The sequence below is a fragment of the Rosa rugosa genome, chromosome 3 (genome assembly GCF_958449725.1).
Source record: "Rosa rugosa chromosome 3, drRosRugo1.1, whole genome shotgun sequence".
Classification (NCBI taxonomy): Eukaryota; Viridiplantae; Streptophyta; class Magnoliopsida; order Rosales; family Rosaceae; genus Rosa; species Rosa rugosa.
The window spans coordinates 27,910,564-27,919,118 of NC_084822.1; the positions used below are offsets into that span (position 1 = coordinate 27,910,564).

General features: G+C 39.9%; 1 long non-coding RNA gene across 1 annotated transcript; it reads right to left on the reverse strand.

Moving 5' to 3' along the window:
* Positions 1-826: 826 nt before the first annotated feature.
* On the reverse strand, positions 827-3,560 carry LOC133740681 (uncharacterized). Its single transcript, XR_009861372.1, has 3 exons — positions 3,231-3,560; positions 2,619-2,680; positions 827-1,521 (listed from the first exon to the last, which is right to left on the reverse strand). It is a non-coding gene; the product is annotated as an uncharacterized LOC133740681 (long non-coding RNA).
* Between the last annotated feature and the right edge of the window lie 4,995 nt (positions 3,561-8,555).

Consider the following 8,555-nt stretch of genomic DNA (forward strand, 5'->3'; position numbering starts at 1 on the left):
TCCACTAACCACTCTTACAATATCACAATCCAACTGTCTAGCAAAAACTTCACCAAGAATCTATCACAATTAATCTTCAAGGCTCCTCAATTTGTAACTCGAAATATACTCCGTATCACAAGTAATTCTACTTGCACCATTATAAATACCCAACATTATCATTATCGCTATTCTCCAATTTTAGGTACAACCAATTAAGCCAAAAAACGGATAACTAATTAAGTACACGCATAGGTACAATCTCATATACAAAAGTTGTTTCTAATCTTCTCAATTAAATACTGGCAAAGATCGTAACTCGATTGTAAAGCTCTATGCGTCCAACTAAATACTCAAGTTTCAAACATAAAACTATATCAAACTTAAATTCTGTCTATCTTCTTATTCAATACGATCCAAAACTTCAAAAGGATCAATTATAAGTCAATGTATCTAAAATCAATTTCTTCCAATCCGGACAAAACGAAATCCAAATATCATGGTTAGGTCAAAGGCCCAAGATAACCAGTCATGATTTCCAAGTAATCTCCAACAACTATCAATGATATCATAAATGTCACTTACATGCCATATCACATCACGTAACACATCTCCTGAAACTTGGTTCAACGTCAGAACCACTAATATTACTAGTTCCATTTCCATCAACAATTCTGATTCTAAAAGCAATTTATAGCAAACTAAGACAACCCAAATCTATGCCCACTCAACTCTAACAATCAAACACGAAATCGAACTCCAGTCTTGCACCTTAAACCTTACCCCAACAAACTTGTTGGCATCGAGGGAGAGATAACCACCACATTCCCTCGGATCGCATTTCGTAGCATAACTCAACCCTGTAAGGTAATCTAACATCACCATCCCCATGAAAAGGTGCAAGACACTTAAACAATCTGATATGCAGACAAATCCCTATGAGGTCGGCGTATAAGAGGCATAGCACCTGAAGGAAAATCAACTAACCACGTACCTTACATACTTGATGAATACTTCAGCACCGAAGAGTAAACGATGGGGAACCGCTGCAGTCGGGCCATCACTCGGGAGGTACTGAGCAACATCAAGCATATAAGGTAACTAGATCGAAACAAGTCTACAGAATCTTACAACCTAACGCTCTGATACCAACTGACAGGACCCGCCCCGGATTTCACCCTGAAATCCGAAGAGGCCCTGCGGGGCCCACTTTAGAAGAAATTCTACCAAAAATTTGACAGAACTTCCCCTAAAAATGGACAACCCAAAACCTGTAGAAAAACATCCACACTTCTAAATCATCCATCCTTATTCTACTGGAGCCACCCTGCTCCCTATATCACAACATCTCACATCTCTCATTTCATAAACAATTCTGAATTTAAGAATATTAATCTCATAGGTTATCAGAGCAATCTAATGTACAGGCGAACAAGAGAATAGAAAGCAAGATAAATGACCGATGCTTTTATAATGCGGAAGCTATGACAGCTATGCCTCAACCCCAAGTACGCTCGACCTCAAGCTAAACTGGCCTGCAAACTGGGCATTTAAAACCGAAGGGCCCAGGGGAAAACATTTAAAATCCGTTAGAGTGAGTGGACGAAAAATAAGTAATTTCAAATGAATAAGTAAAACTAAATGCTTTCCCAAGTTATTCTCTAAAACCTCGCATGCAGTAACAATCTTGAAAACACTCTTAATCAACCTCTTTACTGAAATCTCAATCACGTAACAAGAACATCTTGAAATCTCTTAAAATCTCATCCTCAAACCTTATAAAAACATCCTTTTCATGAGGCTCGTTTGATGACTAGAAAGGACTGCTGTCTAGTCATCTCATGCCATCTAGGAGGGACTGCCACCCAGATGACGCATCGGAAGGGACTGCCAACCGGAATAGGAGGCGGTGGATAGAAGGGACTGCCAACTAGCCACAAGTAGTAGACGGGACTGCCGACTAACCACAGGTAGTAGACGGGACTGCCGACTAACTACCTCATGTCATCTGGAAGGGACTGCCAACCAGGTGACGCATCGGATGGGACTGCCAACCGGGCTGTAGTCTGGAAGGGACTGCCAACCAGACTATTACCTAGAAGGGACTGCCAACTAGGTAAGATACGCATGCGCCAAAACTAGCCTCCTTAATAAACTGAATAGCCTCCTCAAGAAACTGAAAATAACCTCAAAATCTCAATAAATCCTCGAAAGCATAAAATCAAATACTCTGTAAATCAATAAATGCTTTCGGAAAGAAAACTCAATCTAACTTCAAAGCTGATAAGTACGGAGCTCAAAGCTCAATAAATCTCAATAAATCGATCATGCTCAAATATTTGATGAAACATTCGTACTCGTGAATCCTCATAAAAACCAATATTCGAAATCCAAAATTCTCATAATATTTTCTGAATCAGTCACTTCCCGAAAATCATTCCTCAACTCAATAACTCATGAATGACTATCTCAAATATCTACTAAAAGCCCTCGGGAAGGAATTTCAATACTAATCTCGTAATTCATAAATAAATTTCGTAAAACCATAAAACTCAATAATTCAAATTAAAAATTAAATCTCAATCGGAAAATGCTAATATACTGCATGCACAATTAATTTAAAATAAATGTCCACTCACAGTACTATTTAGGCGACCATGCATACGAGTTCCTTCGTCGAGCAATAGCTCGGTACATCGCCCTGTACACAATTACTTGTACATAAATAATTACCGGACGGAAAATAATTTTACGATAATCAATAATTAAGTCTCAAAACCCAAAACCCCAACTTCTCCAATTCTCTTCCACATCCAACCAAACTTCACCAACACTGCCCACTCGTCGATTTTCAGACTATATAACAATTATGGAGGAAATCCGACAACCGGATTCACGATTAACATTAATCCAAATCCAAATCTTTAGAAATTTATAACCGATTCAAAACTCCACCAATCCTCACCAAACTTCATATACAAGCTCTACAACAATTATAGGATTTAATTGGGCTAAAACAGGAATTAAAAACCAACCATACACGCCCCCACGCGCCACCCACAGTGGCGGCGAGTGGGGCCCACGCGCCGGTGGCCACCACCTCCGATGGCCACCAAATTCAGGCAGCACCACCTACTCATCAAGCCCAACGTTTCTCTCAACTACAACAAAGCCAGAATATGCCTAGAACTACCTCAACAATTAAGGTGAAGATTATACCCGAAATGTGAACAGTGTCAAGAAATTCAAACCTTCGATTCTTCCTCCACGCTGCAAATCGTGGCTTGAGGCTAGGGGCAAAATGATCCTTGCCAAAAACCGAACCTTCGACGCCGGTTTGGTGGCCGGAGACGGCCGGAAAGGGAAGATATCAGAGTTGACCACTTCTGCTACAGTGAAACTTCAAGGACCCGATGCGTCATTTTCCGGCCAAGTCGCCGTGAGTTACCGCCGTGGGGAGGTTGGGTAGGGGTAGAGGAGTCGACCGGTGCTGCTTGTTCGCTCCCAGGTGGCCGGAAGAGGGAGATGGCCGGAGTTGCAGAGAGAGCCGAGGAGAGGAAGAAAAACGCGGGAGAAAGAGAGAAAAGAGAAAAAAAGAAAACTTACCGGCCACAGTAACTTTTTCAAATTTATACTACTTATCATGAACAGTAATTTTTACATTTTCGCTTATAACTTCCACATACGAGCTCCGAGTTTTACCTACCACATATGCACGCGCTCGGTTTAACGTCCTCTACAACTTTCATGAAGGAAATTTTCTCAAATTTTGACCCGAACAAAAAGTCAACTTTTAGGGCCCCCTAAAAGCATTGAAACGACAGTAAAAGTGAAAGTAAAAGTTGTTTACCGTCCAAATGACTAGTAAACCGGTGAATTCGGGTTCGGGACGTCACAAGTCACATGCCCCATCTTGTGTATACCCCGAAGATGGACAGATATAATCTTCTTCCATGTTCGAAAATTGGTACCATTGAGTTTTGTACCCCCAAAAGAACCACCATCTGAACTGCGGACAGAAACCTCAACCTTTTGAACCTCATTGATTTGGGAACTCTGACCTCCACTTTCATCACCACCCATTGCAACAGTATAGTAGCAAAAGAAAACACACAAATCTCAAAGTATGCAGCGGAAATAAGAAGAACAGAAGGCTCCAAAATAACAATAACAAAAAACCCTTTTTTTTTTTTTTGGGTAACCTGTTGTTGACCAAGTGATGCGGGTTGACTGGGTTGACCGAGTGAAATCGAGTTGACCGGGTTGATTGGGTAGACTTACGGAATAACCGAGTTGCTGGTCTGACCGAATGAGGCGAGCGACCGGAAGAGCAACGCCGTACTGAGCCGAGTCTGGGCACGATCGTGGACTAGAGCACAGCCGGAGATGGTTCAGGTGGCCGAACGGGGACTACGAACTGAAGATGTTGGGCGATCTAAGGACGACGAACTGAAGAGATTGATCTCTGGTGTCGGAGGCAGACGAGGACGGTCTGGACAAGAGACGAGGCCAGTCTGGACTAGAGAAACGACGGTCTGGGCAAGAGGAGAGCGTCGGTGATCTGAGGACGGAACGATCTGGGATTGACGCAGAGGACGGCGGTCTTTGGCTGAAGACGAAGCCGAGCGAAAAGAGGACGTCTGAACGACGTCGTTTTAGAGCCTGACCAAAAAACTGGGTTTTAAACCAATTGTCTTCCTCGGATTGAGAAAAGACTGAAAGAAAGAGACAAAGTCCTTTTTCAGATCTTTGCTCTGATACCAAGTCAAATAGAACAAGGTTGAGAGAATAAATTTTCTGATATATTATTCTTCTCACAGTGGAGGTATATAAAGAGGGTTACAGGAATACAATTGACCTACTTCTCTATTCTCTACCATACACAGAATAGGTAAGTATTAACTACGATATAATTACAATATATTACATACCTAATGTTACGCTATGACTCACGCTAACATTAGAGATTTGGGTGGTGGAGATCTTTGGATGAGTTCTGTGCTAGATTTCTCATGCAGGATTTATTTAATTGGTTTTGAAGTTTTCACCTGCCGATCTGGTGACATTTCTGTGTCATGATCGGAGCATTTTATGCAACATTCATAACGTTAATCCTTATATTAATCTTTGTTAGTTTATTCTATTTTCTCTTTATTTATTTACTTTTGTGTTTATTAAGTTTTTTAGAGTAAATATACAAAAAGGAGATTAAAAGGAGAAAATATGCTCAAATAAAGGAAAAGCTTAAAGTCCTAACCCAAGTAAGTGACATTGATGGATCAAGGAGCCCAATCCATGGAGATGACGCAGCAATAAAGGAGAAAATATTTAGAAAATATTGATGATGACATGGCAAGCTTTTATTGGAAAGATGATGTGGGGAATCCTAATTCAACCAGAAAATCAAGAAGATGTATTTCTTTACAATTCAAGGAATCTCAAACCAAAAAGGAATGAAAGACCACTCAAGGAGCTAGGGTGGGCACAAAACTGAAACTGGGCAAAAAACCGCCCGACCCGAACCGGAAGAACGGTCCGGTTAACCGACCCGATCAAAAAGAGCAGGAAAATTCAAAGGACCGAGCCGATCCGAATTGATGCGGTGCGGGTTCGGTGTCGGGTCTCAGACCGACCGAACAAAAACCGACCCGACCGAATTTAATTAATATATATTTTTATTTATTTTTATTAGTTGTTTATTTCCTATTCGTCCATATATGCTTATGATATACCTTACCTCAGAGAATCCCTATGGCCATATAAAACTGAAAAGAGGGAGCCCTAGTTCTCATTTGCATCTGGATCTCTCCACACACAGCCGCTCTCGGCCTCTCTCAGTCTCTCTAGTCTCTACTCTCCAGTCGAAAACCCTAGCCCTAAACCAGAACCCAGTCAGATCGGCGATCACAGCTTTGCTCTCGGCGATCGCAGCTCTCGGTTCTCGGCAAACCAGAACCCATTCGATTCATTCGCTCTCGACTCTCTGGTGAGTTTTTGAAACCAAAATCTCTTCGATTCATTCGCACATTTATACTCGATTCATTCGATTCAGTGTGTTGATGTGGTTTTAGTGTTTTACTGGTTTAGATTTATAGGTTTTGAGACTGGGTTTTGACTATCCGAACTGTTGACTATGTTGCTTTATAGTTTTGATTTATAGCTTGCATTCTGTTAAGAAATGTTGTTGATTGTTCGATTCATATATCAAAATTGGTTGTGTTGTTGCTGATAAACATAGTTCTAAACTTCCAATATGCTTTGTTCAGAACTTCAGATGATGGAAGGGAATTCAAACACTGTGACTCCTATTCCCACAAGCGTAGAGGCTGCATCAAGCATAGGGACTTCAATACCCTCATTCCCTGCTTTGGAAGTAAACCCTACTGCTGCTGGTGCGATTGTTTCAGTTCCACCTGGTCCTGCTGCCCTTGTCTCAGGTCAACCGACTGACTCTACTGCTGGTACCGATGCTCCTGGACTGGAATCAACATCGAAGAGGAAGAACAAGTCTGTGGCTTGGGAGCACTTCACGAAGATGAATTGGAGAAACTGAACTTGAGGTCTACGGTGAATTGGAGAAACTTGAGCAAGGTAAAATTTTGTTTTAAGTTTTCTTCTTTTAAGTGTAACTTTTGTTCAAATCTGTAAACTTTTCACTTTTGCTCAAATATGTTAGTTTTTGTTCTAACATTGTTTTCATGTTTGTGCTGCTAGATGTTGGAATTACCAATCTTTCAGATATTGAGGAGTGATTCTGCAGATCAGCTTGGTACAACCGTACAAAATACAAAGTTAATTAGATTAGTTTATTGCTGGATTATCTTGCTGCAGCTCTGCCTGTCTCTTACAGTTGCTAATATGCTTTGTTTACAGATTATGGTCGATGGAAGGGAAGTAGCCAAGATGAAGAATGAAGAATGAAGAGGAGAAAGCCAAGCTGTAGTGTTGCTTATGTTCTTAGCTTTTTTTTTTTTTTTTTGAATTTCTTTTCAACTTAAAGCTTATGGTCTTGAACTTTGGATTAGTTGGTTTGTTGGTCTGTAAACTTAAGTGGTTCAGAACTGTTTTGGATTTGTATTGCTTGGTTGCATGCTTCTGATTGTGATTAACTGATTATGCTTTGTTCTTTGTGTGTCAGTGAGTCATTAGGTTGATAACTTGATATATCATATGTTGATCATTTGCTCAGTACGTGATTAAAAGTTGTAGACTTGTAGTCATTGAAACAAGTTGAAAAATATGGAAATCTTCAATATTGGGCCTTAGAAAATTTGTAGCCCCTTTTTTTTTTCCTGAAAACTGGGCTAGTATTTAAAAAGCCCATAACCGAACCAGCCCGAACCGGAAATCCGGTTCAACTGAAAAACCGGCCCACAAAAAAAAAAATCGGTTGCGGTTTGGATTTTGGCCCAACCGAAGAATCCGGGTCGAAAACGGTTTGGGCCCTAACCCGACCCGATCCGACATATGCCCACCCCTACAAGGAGCAATATAAAAGGGATGTGCAAATCTGAAAAAGCTCTCTCTTTCCTCCCTCCGCGACTTCTTATTTTTGTTCTTTTCTTTATTTTGTTGTTCCTTCTATGAATAACTAACTCTTTAATAGTTATGGGCGGTTAAAACCCCAATCATGATTGTATTACTATACTATGACATCTAATTAGTTTTTATTTATCATATGGATGAGAACCTAATTTCTATTTTTATATTGATGAAATCTTTGCATGTTTTCTTTGGTGCGCAACTTAGATTGCATGTTTAGGGTTCTATTGCTATGAATAATTATTGCCTACTCCTTATTAAGTAAGGTCCCTTTAAGAGTTCGAGAGTAGCAAAATATCTAAGCATAAGATATGTTTTTAGGTTCCTAGGTTAATTGAGATGCGTCGTACTCAAAATGCCTTGTAATCTCTCATTTTTCTAAATCATAATGATTTTTTTGTGTTAAATCTAGAGTTGCTTAACCTAGGTTGCATTTTAGAAAATAGGTTAGGTGTAGAGCTATTCTCTCACTTAGCATCCACATAAGGAAAAACAATAGGTTAATTCTAATGGTGAGTTAACTTGAGCATCTTCATCCGTGGATAGATAAGACAAGATTAAACATGTTTATGCATACATGATTGATTGGTGGTGGATGCAATTCCCCTAACTTGTTTTATCTTTGATTTTCAAACCCTTTTCTATTTTCAGAGTCGTTTACTGTTTCGTTTTTTATTTAATTATTTTGTCAATCAAAACTTCTTCAAAAATTATCAAACTTTGTCAGTAGTTAGATTGTCGTGTCAAGAGTCTGTCTGTAAATTTTCGTTACTTTTAGAATAGTTTAGAGTCGTCTGCCAGTCAGATATTTCTAACTAGATGGTTTAGGTTTTATTTTGTTTTGAGTCTTAGATTAATGATTAAACCACAATCTCTTGTGGAAACGATCCCTACTTACCTATACTACTTCTGACATTCTTGTAGGATTAAGTTATAGGCATTTTTGTGCATCTATTTATGTGGATAGAAAAAGCTTATCATGTCATGACCGGTTTGGTTGGTGGGGCCGACGTCACTACGTCATCCATCTCCTG